The 15,135-nt window shown below is 39.7% G+C and overlaps 1 protein-coding gene across 2 annotated transcripts in view; it reads right to left on the bottom strand.

Moving 5' to 3' along the window:
* CDC42SE2 (CDC42 small effector 2) overlaps window positions 1-14,842 on the bottom strand; it is a 115,805-nt gene extending 100,963 nt beyond the window's left edge. The window contains exon 1 of one of the 2 annotated variants that reach the window (XM_048850939.2): window positions 14,362-14,842. The gene's annotated coding sequence lies outside the window, so the exon portion shown is untranslated. Of the gene's footprint in view, window positions 1-13,102; window positions 13,301-14,361 lie in introns of those variants that run through there. The other variant, XM_048850940.2, reaches the window with a different exon arrangement.
* Window positions 14,843-15,135: the final 293 nt, after the last annotated feature.

Here is a 15,135-nt window from a genome sequence, read left to right as displayed (position 1 = left end):
TAATAAACTCCGCTTCCCACACAAACATTACCATGGTGATATACAACATTTGTTGCCTGGAATTTTGGAGCAGCACTGTATCTAAAATGCCCTTAGTATCTTTGGCTAGATGTGAATACAAATTAGGTTACATTTAAAGACACAATATGAGTCACAAACATTTGATAAATATTGTCCTAGGACAGAACACACTGATTAAAATATCTTAAATTTGACCTACCTGAGCATAAGCAATCCTCTACCCCACCTTTCCAGTTACACAATTATTGGAACTTCCAAATAATATTACTTTGCTCAACGCCAAAACAACAAGGCTATCTAATCGTCTGAATGTGTTGCTTTGTTGGCACAGTCTTTAACCAGACAAATACATTTGTTTAAATTGTAAGTTGTCTGTCTAGGCTGCGAGTTCCATGGAACATTCTTCCTCTGCATTTTGTACTTTGCCGGAAATAAAGATAGACAACAAGCCAGTGGCCTGCCAGCTATGTATGCAACGCCTGACTGGCTGTGCATTGTCCTCCTGGTGATCTGAAGGCCAGATCTGACTTGCAGGACAATTCTATCTGGCCCCCTGAGGACCACACAGAATGACCTCACATGCACCATACACGTGAAGTCACATCACACGAAGGATACCGTTTTGGACCACCTAAAGCAGGCAAGTGAACTGTTTCATACCTTACTAAAACTGTCATGCCATGCCATGGTAACAAGTAGAAGGTGGGGGAGGGGAAGGGAAGGATCTAGAATATCCATCCACCCTGGCATAGAGTATAGACCATGAATCTGCCTGTGTATAATACTCCACATTTTCTCTTATCGGTCAGCGCTAAGAACATTGCATCAAATAAGGCTCTGCATCTTGCAAACACTTACAGATGTTTAACTTTATGCATGTGCATTGTCCCAATGAAGTTAGAATTAAGGGCTGAAGTCAATGGGAATTTGCCATCAACTTCAATTTGGCTAGGATTTCACCAGAGGTACTTAAGGATGTGAGTTGTGAGATGTGAGTTTAAGTCAATGGCAGCTAGTGGGGAAGGACTATGGAAGAAAAACTGTCCACTGAAATCTTAGATACTAAGACAAGATTGTGCTTGCATGTTCAGGAGGGTAGGTGTGAGGGGTATAGAGTTTTCTCGGAGTCCTAATTTCTTAGCATTCTTGTTCAGTAGTCAGGTCCAATGGCACAACTGTGAACCAGGGCCTGGTGAGCCCACCCTGCAGCCAATAAAATTAAGCAGTGGTACTGGCCTACAACCCCTCCAAATCCATCTCAATGCAGGCTTAAATCCACTAACTTGCCCTAATATTAAGAAGCTTTACCTGCTACAAGACAGCTGTTTTACTTCTGTCTTGTAGCAAATGACAATCACGTTAATGAAGCCAGGGGCAACCGAGTTTTATCTCTATAAACAGAGTAAGGCCATAATAATATTTTAATATTGAAATAAAGGAACCTGATGAAACATAGCAGGCCCTGCTTGTACTACTGAAAAAGTCCATGCCACATGCAGATCAGGGTGGATAAAAATCAATTTAAAAAAATAAAAAAAAATCGGTTTTTGATTTAAATCGGATTTTTTTATTTAAATAGGATTTTTTTGATAAAATGCTTTTTGAGGAAAAAACCTAATTAAGATGCATTATAGCTCAAAAATATCTCTTCATGGAATAGAGATTATAAATTCTAATTCTATAGTATGAGACAATATATTCATGTAATGTTTAAGAAACATTTTGTCAATGAATTCCAATAGTTCATGGATTAGGGATCCAATCTTATGGGGTTCCAGGGGATTCTGTATAGATTTAGATTAATCTTTGTAGCTACCCAATGGGACTCAGTGCTCAGTCTAGAAGATACCATGCTTAGTTTTGCAGTTCTCAAACTGTGGATTTGTGGGTCCAGAGATAACATGCTTGTTAACAGCAAAAATGTTTTCAAATAAATAAATATATAGAGGTGAGAAATAACAGATCTCAACCCTATTGTCCCTCTGCAGATTTGTGTACACAGAGTCAATCCCTTACCTCTCTCTAAAAGTGCAAAGTTTCAAAAAGTTCAATGAATAGAAGATTGTTGGGGGCGGAATAGATTTGGATAAGGAGAAGAAGTCTCGAGATAAATGTGAGAAGGGAGGGACAGGCAGTAGAAACAAAAGAGAAACTGCTTGAGCAGCATATTTCAGAAGTCTTGAAGTCTTTCTGAGTGTAGCCTTCATTGATTTGAGAGCTACCTTACCATTCTTTCATTAGAAGTTAAAAACTTATAATGGCAGCAGACCGTAAGAGAGACCCAGTTTGGGAATATTTTAATGAAGTTCCTCTACCAGTGGGTAAGACAGGCTTGCGTGCACAATAAAAACAGTGCAACAAAGAAATGCAAGGCCTGGTTGCCTAAATGAAAAAACATCATGAGAAGTGTCCCTTCTCAGGAGGAAGCTACGTTGAAGATGATCAAAGGAACATGTCTGAACATGAAGGATCTTCATGTTGGTAAACTTTATTTCATACTTTTTTCTTAAGGACTGCCTGTCTTCCTTCTGGACTACTACTGAATTCTCTTGTTTGAGCAAAAAATATAGTTGTTACTCTATGGTACCCTCATTTTAGGTGCAGTTGTGATAAAAAATAAACAGCTGAAATAGGCAGATCTTCCTTTTACGATTTCACGTTTAAAGTAGTACTGAGTGTCAGTGAATGCAATGGAGTAATACTAAATGAGAAGTATGTAATAATAATTAAATAATTGCACTGACTTAATTGTTTAGGAGAATTCATCCTCAACATATAGGATTCTGAAGACTATCCAGCTTCAAGATCATCATCATTTTCTATAGTTTCAGAGTTATCTGCCAATGATAGTGTTTCAGTCACATCATGTATGCCACATAGCCACAGTATATCACCTGTAGCAAAAAGAAAAAAAAATCTCCATCAGCCAGAAACATCCAAAGATAAGTTTGTGTTTAGAACCAGCAGATTACAAAAAGAGGTAATTGATGAAAAAATTGCCTGGTTTGTTTATGCAACAAACTCTCCTTTCCGTATATTGAGAACCCACACTTCATTAACATGGTTCAGTCACGAAGACCAGGATACAGTCCACCCAACAAAGCAGATGTTGCAGGCAAATTGCTGGATAAAGTGTATGAAAGAAAAATTGAGCAGTGTGCAAAAGGTCTAGAAGGTAAAATTGTTAACCTGAGTCTTGATGGGTGGAGCAATGTCCACAATGATCCTGTTGTATGTGCTTGTGTGACAACAGAAGAAGGGAATGTCTTCCATACAGAAACAATTGATACATCAGGAAATGCACACATAGCAGAATACTTACAAGAAGTAGCAGCAGAAGCTATGACATACTGTGAAAAAAAATTCAAATGTCTACTACACAGCTTGGTCATAGACCATGCTGCAAATGTATTCAAGATGAGAAGAAATTATTCAGAAGAGAGTCCCAAGCTAACAACATATGGTTGCAGTGCTTGTTTAATGCACCTCCTAGCCAAAGACGTCAGTGTTCCAGAAATAAAGGCTAATGTTGAAATTGCAAAATACTTCCATAACAACCACTTTGCAGCAGCTGCTCTGAAAAAAAGTGGGAAGAACCAAGCTAACTCTCCCACAAGACATGCAATGGAACTCAGTAGTGGACTGAAGAAGTGGCCTAATCTGATGACAGTTTGTGAACAAAATTGTGAACAAATAGATGGCACTGCCACAGCCAAAGTTCTCAACATTGGGCTTAAGAGAAATGTTAAACACATGCTGAGTATTCTGAAACCTATTTCTGTAGCCATAAACAAAATGCTGGGAAATAGCTACTTTATTGATGACGCTGTTGAAATTTGGAAGGAACTGAGTGAGATCTTAAAAAGAAAAATATGCAATTACAGAATTAAATGACAAGCATTAAAAAAACAAATGGGACAAGCACTATCTCCAGCTCATTTTCTTGCAGATATTCTCAATACTCGGTACCAGGGTCAAACCATAACTGCTGAAGAAGAGGAGTTGGCTATGACATGGACATCCAGCAATCATTCCTCCATAATGCCAACTATAATAAACTTCAGAGCTAAGGGTGAACCATTCAAGAAATATATGTTTGCTGACAATGTTTTAAAGAAAGTCACACCAGTGACTTGGTGGAAGTCACTTAAGCACTTGGATTCAGAGACTGCTGAAGTGATAATCTCACTTTTAACAGCAGTAGCTTCTTCTGCTGGCGTAGAAAGAATATTTTCTTCCTTTGAACTAAATCATTCCAAATTGAGAAATCATTTGGGACCTGAAAAAGCAGGAAAGCTTGTTTTTCTTTTCCAGATTATGAACAAACAGGAAAATGAAGGTGAAGACAACTGAGTTAGCTGCAGAAGCCAATATTTTAAGTTTCTCATGTTGACCTGGCTGACATAGTCGATTAAATTTTGTGGGTTTTTTTTAAATATTTCATTTAGCTATTTTAGTTAAAAACAATTTTAACAAAAACAAACCTTATTTTAAAAATCTTGAATGTTTAACTAAATTCAAAAATTCATATGCTTCTTTTGTTAAAATATTATGTTTGCTGATGAAGAAAAAAAATCCAGACTACATAACGTTGTTGTTTTCGTTAAATAAAACAATGTAAATGTCTGCCTGGTGATGTTCTACTCCTAATACAGCTTGGCAAGAAAATCCCCCAAATATTAATGATTAACCTGTTGAATTGGAGATAGTTCACCTCCCAGTGACTTCATAAATAGCTGCTTCAACAATTACCTTTGGTAAATGAAATAACCAATCATTCATTTTCTGATATAGCTGTAAAACTAATCGGAAAAGTTTTCAAAATAAATCACTTTAAAAAATGTATAGTGTGTGCCTTCTAAAAATGAAACCTACATCCATCTCTGAGTTGTGAAGAATATGTATTAAGGTTATAACAACCAAGAAGAATGCACTTTTATGTAGAAATCCATGATTAAATTGAGTCTTCCTGACTAGTGATTTAAATCATGATTTTTAAATCAAATCCACCTTGATGCAGATTCAGAGAAGGAGGGCATCGCCTGAACACTCTGTCTTAAAATGTAATTAAAAAAATAAAATTTAAATAGTGACTACAGTTACTGACCTATAGATTCTTCTACCACCCCACAGACCTCTCCAATGTTTATGGTGTCTTACTGGAACCACACCCTAACAGAAACATAAATGTTGTTGTCTGTATCCAGTAATAAGCACTACTGATATCAAGACACCACATACATACATTAATGTATACTTGAGTATTATACACTGAACAGTATTTGCAGGAAATATCAGAGCTAAATATGATTGTTTAAAAACATCTAGCTATATGTAATTTCACCAAATATGTACAGTATTTGAATCTACATTTTGGTCAGTTACAGGTCAGTATCTCAAGTGTTGTCCTCAAATCATCTCAGATGAACTACTAAGTGAAACACTGGGTTTTCCCTCTGCCATTGTGCAAGACTTAATCTGCCCCAAAACCTGGTGTCAAAAACAAGCCGGTGGGGGGGAGGGGGGAGAGCACTTACTAGAAAAGTGACATCAACATCAAAGCCAAGCAAAAGAGAAAGGAAAGAATTATTTTGATAAAACAACATGCACAAAAAGGCAAGTCTATAAATTAAAACACAGGAAGGTCTAACAGTTTCTGAGGTAACTATAGCTAGCTTGGTCAGAAATTGCTGATTTCATTCAAAATATAGTACAACACCTCTTACCTCTGAAAGTGGGCAATTAAGATTTTTGTGACACCACATTTTCTGCTTTGTTAAAGGCTTCATACAGTTTACAGATTTGACTTGTTATGGATATAGTGCTTGCTTTCTGTAAAGTTCAAAGCAAATGCAAGCTGAGAACCATTTTAAAAAGTGTAAATATTTCTTCAAGCAATGCCTTGTTAAAAAAATATAAAACACTGAAATGCTTAGCAAATGAAGGTGCAGTATGTGCTAATCAGTTATTCAATACACAAATTGCTTTCTGTCTTTGGACCCTGTTTTAGACACACATGGAACAAATGGTTCTTTGTTCTGATCTAAACAGTTACTAGATAATTAGAAATGTTATCCCTACTTGCTTTTTAAACTACTACAAGTACTTGGCTGGGAAGAGAGATAATTAGATATAATTATCATTAGGTTTCATCTTAAGATATGAGAAGCCTCAACTCAAATTGCTTATATGAAGTTTTTTCCAAACATTATCATAAGAATGAATCAGTATTTTTCAGACAATAATTCTTCTACAGTGCAAGAACATCACTATACACAATTAGTCTGAGCAAACATTTAATATTTATTTCCATTTCAGCTCAGATACAGCTTAAACCATAAGGAGTAGGAGGACAAAATTGCCCAACCAAGGACCACATTGGCAACTTGACAGTAGCCAGACAGCCAAAATCAATAGCTAGAGCAGGCAGCAGCAGGAGGATGTTTGAATAAAGAGGAAGCACTGGATGCTGAGACCTGTAATCTCTACAGTCTACATTTCAGTATTAAAAGGAAGTGGGCCATATATTAGCCAATGTATGAACCATTCACTGATCACCTTAAATCTAAATCTAAAATAAAGAGTATTTTGAATATTGCAAAGAACGTTCAAAATCTATATTAAAGGTATACTAAGGCCTAGAGAAAGAATTTCCTCTTTCTCAGTGTTCTCTGGGCTTCTGACTTTCACATCTGCTTTAGGGTTTTTTATTAAATTATGTTATTATTATATTTGTAATGTAAGTTTGAATCCAAGCAGAGCCCTAGTATTGTACCACTATCTAGCTACCGCAGCCAACCTGGGTGATTTCATCTTGCCTTCTCCTAGTAGCACTCTATAGCAAGTGGTATCCTTGGGGATATGTCATAATCACAAAACGCCAAAAAGAAAACAGATATGAATTACTGATCAATGAATGCTAGGAAGGTTTGGGACAAGGACTGGGAATTCTGTTACCAATAAAACAATATGGAATAATAAAAGGAAGTTAATATATTGTGGTAATTTTTTCAGAAGGTAGATCACTAATTAGGGCTCTAATCTTACTAGAGGGAAACATGTGGATGGACCCTTATGCATAACCAAATACCTCTGTTACTCTGCCAACTGTACAGAGGAAGATAAAGTAAAATGCTCCAAGTACGTCAGCACTCATTTAATTGTGCCTCCATGAAGGGTGGCTAATTAACTGAATACTTCTACTCCTGTTGGAGTATCAACCTCTATGCTAGCTACAAATATACTTCAAGCCCCAAAAACAAACCCTCTCATGGGACACACTTCCAATATATCAGTCCTTACTCTCCAGCAGTTATAACTGCAGTAAGGAATGTGAAAACAGTAACACAGAACAGAGTGAAGAGAGATACAGTTAACATAAGCTTTAATATAGTGGGTGCAGTTACCTGATTATGGCTATCCTGCTTCCATTTTGTATCCAAGGTCTTTATTTCCCCAATCTCTCCCCCTGCTTAAAGCCCTCGCTGCTCACCCAAGGAAGAAAGACACCAAGCAGTTGTGCATGATGCAGACAAGTGCTTTTAGCTGGTTAAAATCCCCTGAGAAACTTTGAGAAGATTTTGACTGGTTCATGGCTAGCCGTAAGCATCACTGCTTCAAGATGAATGTTTTACTCTACTGTGACAAAAAACAAACTCCACAGATCCATTTTCAGAACCACTGTACTTCAGAAAGCCACTTACAGCTGGCAAGTTTTTACATCCTCAAAGACCAAAGTATATATTTGGGGTGTGGGGGAGGAGAATTCCAGCTTGTTTTAAATCACAGCTGACACATGTAAAGACTAGCAATAGACTGATTTAACTGACAAATATTTAGGGGACTAGATCACTTAGTATATTAATTATTGTGCTTTCACCTCTGGGAATCCAAATCCAATTGTTGCCATGGTGCCTGGATATATTTTTAAGGAGATAACTAGTGAAGTGTCCTAAAGGTTTGGTAGAGCCCTCTCAGCTTAGAAGTAACCACAGACTGTAGCACAAAAGCATGTGTGAAGCTTATAAAGACTCAAGGACCAAAACTGTAATATTACTCTGATCTGATTTTGGTTCTTCTCTTTTTAAAAAAACGAAGGTATTTCATAATTTGAATAACCACGTACCACTGTTATCGCCAGAAAAGCTAATCAGTTTTGGTCTCATATCTGTGCTTGTTTTTTGTACTGTGGCAACAATTTGCATGTGGTCTTTATTAAAAATCTAAATCAGTACATAATTTTGTCAGAATCACATGCAGAAGCAAAATATCAGATCTGCCAGAAGAATGGTAAGATTGTTGTATTTCAGTTTTTGAATTATACACTTTTCAGAGGCAAAGGCTTCCAAAATAAGATGCGCTATGTTTAACTTCTGTGCTAGACATTGTATCCCTAAAATAGTCTACAGGTGACCTCAAGAGTCACCATTCCTCCTATTAGGTTACATTCCTATATGCTTTTGGGTGCATAGGTTCTAGAATGGCGAGTCACACAGGTGAAAATTAAACTAAGCTGGAGGTTGATCTGAGACACAGAACATTCAGGATGGCTTTCTGCTCAGACAGCAAGCTCTGAAAAAAAAAAAAAAAAAGATTTAGCAGTAAGCATCACTGCTTGAAGACTGACTGATGCTTCACCAGTGTGACAAAAAAATGACTTCACAGATCCATTTTCACCAACACTGACCTCTAAAAAACCAATTACAGCGGGAAGACTTTTACATCCTCAAAGAATGGAGTGTATGGGAAGAGGAAAGCAGGTGGTGGGGAGAATACCTTCTTGTTCTCCATCACAGCTGATGTGTTTACTTAATTCATTTCTAAGAAGCTTCTCCATGATTGCTTTTTACAGGCTAATCCAGTATTTACAGGCAAAAAAAACCAACTGTCTGTGGCACTGCCAAAGATGGCATATTTGAAGTGTATACGATGCTGCTAGCATTAGCCTTAGGGCACTTCAGAGACTGTCAGGAAGCAAGATGTCTGTGATATTAAGAGGACTGAACTAACAGAGAAGGGCTCATATTAACTCTTCCAAACAAGCCTTCAGAATTGTGAAGCACAAGCATTCTGATTTAAAACTGACACATTGTTCTAAAGGCATAGGTGGTAGTCAGAGTACTTATCAGGAAAGTCGGCATCAAGTTTCTACAACGTCCACTACATTTATTAACATGAAGTCAGAGAAACCTTCATTTAGAAAGTATCAAAGCAACCCTAACATTATCACATCAATGACAGAGCTCTTAATTTTTTTAAGATCGCTTAGTTGTTTTGAGTTAAACATTTATTTTATTAAGAGAAGAAAACAGAGCACCATGAAGAGAAATGGGAGAGTCATGAAAAGTTACCAAAAGAGAAGTGTCAGCAAGTATTTGATATGAATGTGATGAGATGAGGCACTAGCAAACCCTGAAAAAGGGGCCATGTTGACCTACACATGGTCCTCTTCCCCATAATACCTGATCGCCTGCTGAAAACCAAAGATGTTTAAAGAGAGAAATAGATATGCAGAGCTAAGAAGGTGACCACAGATCATTAGCTAACCACGCCATCCAGATGTGTGCTTATGTAAGAAAAGAGTCAGTAGTTCTAGTTTGAACCAGACCTTGTGCAAGTATGTGTTGCACTAACATTCTCCATGGGCCACTGAATTGCAAACCTAATCTGCTATAGGATTCCTGAACTTGAGCTGTCAAGTATGATAAGAAGTTCCATGGTTGATTTTGTGATGTGGTCAAAGGATCACTTGAAGATAAATATGAGACCACCAAATTCAGTCCAATTTGAGTCATATATAACATGAGCTTCACCATATCAACTGGAGTTCAGGGGAATATTTGCACACACAAACTACTACTACCAAAAAAAAAAAAAAATCATCAAGACAGGCATTTGTCAGAACTGTGCAGGAAAGTACATAATGCTGGCCACACTATGATGGCTCTAATTCACCCAAAAATGAAACTTAAGGGCTGAATAACAGAGAGATTTGCATGTAATATCAAGCAATTACAGATACGTCCAGAGAGCAGTTTTATGTCAGTGATAACTTTTCAGAACTCGGTATAAATTAATAGATGTGCATCAACCATATAAACTTCATGCCTCATTTGCAGGGTTGATGTATTAAATCACATTTAATGAACCAAAGCAATAATGTCAATGTAAATCTTGTTTTAAATGGAGAAGTTTTTAAACTCATTCTTCCAGGGAAAAAATTACATCAGAGAATAGAATAGAATAGAAACTGTATTATTGATCTAATAGTTACCAGGGGGAACCTAAAGCTGAATTATATTTGACTTAGAATTCTAGTAAAAAAACAAAAACTAGAAAAAAAAAATGTGTGTGAACCAGCCAAAAGCTACGGACAACAGAAGCATACACAGAATTCTAAAAAGTCAGCCATGTTCCCTGGCAGCACACTGGATCATAACTTCACTCTAGTGGACATACAATTAATTCTGACAGTGACTGGTGGTTAACATTTCTTCATCACAATCTAGTTTTCCCCACTAAAGACTTAATAGTGTTAGTGTCTAATACAGTTCTTGCTGAAAAAGAATGTGCCAAGCATTTCTTACTCCTGTAAAGCCCCCAAGTGACATTAGATTGTTTCTCGTCACCACTATATTACTCAGGATCTATCATTACACTGCCTGTTCTGACAGCAAAAGACCCCGACAACCCCACCACGAAATATTTAATTAAAAAAAAAAAAGGCACTTAGAACACTCTGCTGCAGTTTTCCCCTTTGTACTATTTTTTCACTTTCCCCTGCTAAAATCAATCAACTTATTATTTTGGACAACAGGAACCAAGACAAGATGTTGAAAAGGCTCCTGCCGCCTTTTTCTATAATGAGAAGCCATACCCTTTGCAAGCTTTCCTCAAATCATTACAAAGCCAGCTACTGTAGAACTTTGACAAGCACTCGGGGTCAGAATTAACGGCATGCTTCAAGACAAGTTGTTTTTTCTTGTTATATAATATAAACATAGCCAGTAGATTTAGAACTCTGAGTCTATCTATCTCTACTTTGATAGCGTAAAGCTGTACGAGGTTCAGGCATGGACTAACAAATTATATGTAATGACTCTACAGCTTCCTCTATTCTTCACTAATCAGTGCAACAACAGGTTATAAAAATACTTGCTTAAGCTAATTTTATAATTCCTGATCTATAGATCTTTGATATCAACAATGTCATGAAGTTTCTTGAAGCAAATAAAACAACCACAAATGAATTCTTTGTTGTAGGAATGACTCCATTACTACTCAGAGAAAAGCTAGAACCGTGGTTCTCAAACTTTTGTCCTGGTGACCCCTTTCACATAGCAAGCCCCTGAGTGCAACACCCCGTCCCCCGCTTATAAATTAAAAACACTTTAAAATATATTTAACACCATTATAAATGCTGGAGGCAAAGCGGGGTTTGGGGTGGAGGCTGACAGCTCGAGACCCCCCATGTAATAACTTCGTGACCCCCTGAGGGTCCCAAACCCCAATTTGAGAACCCCTGAGCTAGAAGAACACAGTTAGGAACCTGCTCTTCTGTAGAAAATGCACTAACCACTAATAAAGTCATCTTAATTATCAAGAAAAAAATATAACCTTTGCTTCTAAATTTCTTACTGCACCTAAGAAAAGAAAAACTACAGATTGTTTACACCCCCAGTCCTTCAAATGTTTACATGTATGCTCAACTTTAGGCAAAGTGAAAAATCCCACTGAACTAAGCAATGAGTTCAGTGAGACTATTCACTTGCATAAGTATCTGAAGGATCAGGGCCAGACTTATCACTCTTCAACACTTAATCTTTAACGTTGCCTTTTTTGGCAAAAAGGGAAATGACAATAGAAACTGAAAGAGATCAGGAACAGACTAAGAGCTGCACAGGTGTATTGACAATGCAAGTGGTGTCATTTCAAAAATGACTTGCTTACCTTCAACAATTTTTAGTACTATGAAATCCCTAAAGGTATTTTATAATATAAAATGTTCTGTAAGAGAATTTCACCAGAAATCAGCTCTTCCCTACTCAGAGCAACATGGGCTGAGCAAGATAGTATTATATGGGCAATTATAACTAGAAAGACAAACTTAATCATTGGACAAAATTCTAATGTCACTTGAACCGTTGTAAATCCAACATAATACAATTACAATCATTGGAATTACTCAAGTCATACCCATATAAAACAGAACAGAATTGGGCCCTTTGTGTTAGAATTCAGAAGGTAAATGGAGAGCTTAAAACTATTACATAAGCTTTTGTGTCACAGAAAGATATCTTTAATTTACTAAATCAAGTTAACCATTAAGCTATGATAAAGTAGTAAAACTTTGTCAGACAGCAATAAAAAATTAGCTTTAAGTTTTTATTTTCAGAAAAAACTATACATAGCTATCGCAGCACCAATAGTGGGTTTTTTGTGTTTGTTTGTTTTTTGGTTTAATTGCCTCTAGAAGATCTTGTTACTCACTGAACATAAAAATAAACATTTTTCTTTACCATTTACCCTGAATCACCCAAAAAGCAGTCAGCCTCTGGTTCAAAACAATATGAATTAAAGAATGCGCGTGACACTTATTTCATGCTGGATGTCAAAGTCACAAATCTCACCTCAGAATGTTATATTATCTTAGCCTATGAAAAACAATAGTTTATGCCAAAATTCTTCACACATGGTTAGTCACACAAAATAAACTTAAAAACATGTCAGGAGTTTGTTACTTATTTGAAAAGGTGACTTTTTAGATGTTTTGTACTATGAACACTGAATTTTGAAATTAACAGGTTTAAATTCAAAGACAGATAAATTAATGTACGCAACACTACCTTACAATTCTGATATGCTGGTGCTAACTCATCAATGATTTCATACATACAGCTTGTGGATAGAGTCAGGTAATTTCCCTAGAGTGAATTTTTGTATTTTACTCAAATTTGTATTATTTAAAAATAAAAGCTGTCACATCAGCCATGAACTCATTAACAACTCCATAGCACCCAATAACTGACAAATGTTTTTCCTCACATATGCGGTCAACAGTGCCCTGTGCCTGTTCACTTACCAATGCTGCATTACAGTGCCATTACCACACCCTCTGTGCCAAGAAAAAAAAGCAAAAAAGAAGCCTCCTTTTGTCCTTGAGCTCAAGAAGCACTTGCATTAAACAACCTGTTAAAGGCATCACCTGTCCCCCTCAATGCTCTCAATTATCATATTTTCCCCAGAAACAGCAGTTTTTAATAATCTTTGAGCAAATGAAACTGTCCTTCCTGCCACTTCAACAAAAAAGGAACAAGGAATTAATTGCTATTTTTTAAAAAATGCTGTAGGAGCATCACTTTACTCACAGTGAAGCCTAGAGCATTGTGGAAAGGAAGCAAATCTGGCCTTATAATCACTGTAGATAAGGAGGGGGAGGAGGAGAAAAATAATAATACATTTATGCTCTAAATCCCTATTGGAGTTTCCTCTCCTGCTCTCTTTAACTCCATGAGAAAGAGCCAAGCTGTGCAGGCTCTAATTCTGGTAATGTTCTGATTAGCTTGGAGGGAGGAGGGGAGAGAAAGCCCTAGATTTTTTTGCTTACTAATATCCAATTGCAGGGTTTACAGCCTACTAAAAAAAAAAGTGCATGGGGCGGGCACGGCACTGTGTGTAGGATCAGAGAGACTCAGCTTCCCTTCCCCAAAACCTTTGGTCCATGCCACTGTGAAACCTGACCTGCCACTGACAACAGCACTGGCTATGCAAAAGCACCAAACATTTGCCAAGTTTTTTTAGCCGTCTGCTCCCACTTGCTTCACACTGCGAGAACTATTGCACAGTGAGCCTTCATTTTTGCCCGGCGTGTGGGAATTCCCCCTCCCCTTGCTTTGGCTTTGAAGGAAGAGAAGTGACAACAGAATGGAGAGCAGAGGACTTTCCCAGGGACGAAAACGGAGCCGCGGGCTCTGGTGCATTACACCGTAGCCCAGTGGGGTCCACACAGGTATGGCTGTTTGTTTCCCACAAACACACCCGCACTACAGATCACACTAGTCTTCCAGATGGGGATGCCAGCCCCGCGCTCCCAGCCCCAGCTCTGCTCCCCTCTTCGCTGGTAGGAGGCTGGGCGAGCCTGCATCCCTGCAGCTAGGTCGGGGGGCAGGGGGGTTGATGGTGGGGGGTGGGGTAGGGTGTCTTTCTGCTCTCCGGGGAGGGGAAGAGGCCACTCCCAGTGCACATGAAGCCAGAGGCTTTCGAAGGAGGGGATTACATAGAAATGGGGGAGAAGCACGAAAATTAGGCCCCTTCTGCCCCATAAGCCCCCCAGTCACTCACCTCCCGCTAGAGCAGCGCCGGCTCCTTTGTCTGGCTTCCCCTCGGCACCTCCGTCTCCCGCCGGGTGCCCACAGCGCTGGGGAGGATGGAGATGAGATCAGCGCGGGAGGCTGCTGAGCCCGGGCGATCACATGGAGCGGGCGGGGGCCGCGCCCACTCCCCTCCCCGGCTGCCCCGGCTCTCGGGCGGCGTCGGGCGCTGGGTGCCCGCGGCAGGGAGCTGGCGGCGAGGGATGCGGCGCGAGCAGCGCCTGGCTGGAGGGATTTTCCGTCGCCCTGCCTGGGAGCCGGGACGGGGAGGCGAAGATGGCGACCTCGGTGCTGCTGCGGGAAGGGAAGGATCCCCCCCAGGCCGACCCGCTCCGCTCCCGGCTGCTGCACCCGCTGCCGGCTCGGCGAGTAGGGGAGGGGACAAAGGAGGCCGGGCTGCCGCTGCCCGCCAGCCCCGTGCGCAGCCCCGCTCCTCCTCCGCACTTTCAAACAGCCGCCAGAGCAGCCCGGGTGCGCCCGGGAGAGCGCAGGCAGCCGGCTGGGGGCGCCCCCTGGCGCCCGATCTGCAGCGCCGGGTGCTCGGCGGGGAGAGCTCCCCGGGCGCCCGCGGCCAGGCATTGTGGGTACAATGAGGTCGCAGGAGCCCAGGAAGCGGAGCAGCCTTGGCCCCTGGAGTCCGTTCTCCAGGCCTCTGTCCGCGGGGGATGACTGCACAGCCTCAGGCACCCTGCCACCCCCACCCAGCCTCTCTGGCAGCCTTGGCACAGCGGCCAGGGCACTGAAG

The sequence above is a fragment of the Caretta caretta genome, chromosome 5 (genome assembly GCF_965140235.1).
Source record: "Caretta caretta isolate rCarCar2 chromosome 5, rCarCar1.hap1, whole genome shotgun sequence".
NCBI classification, from domain to species: Eukaryota; Metazoa; Chordata; order Testudines; family Cheloniidae; genus Caretta; species Caretta caretta.
This window is presented reverse-complemented; position numbering and strand designations above follow the sequence as displayed.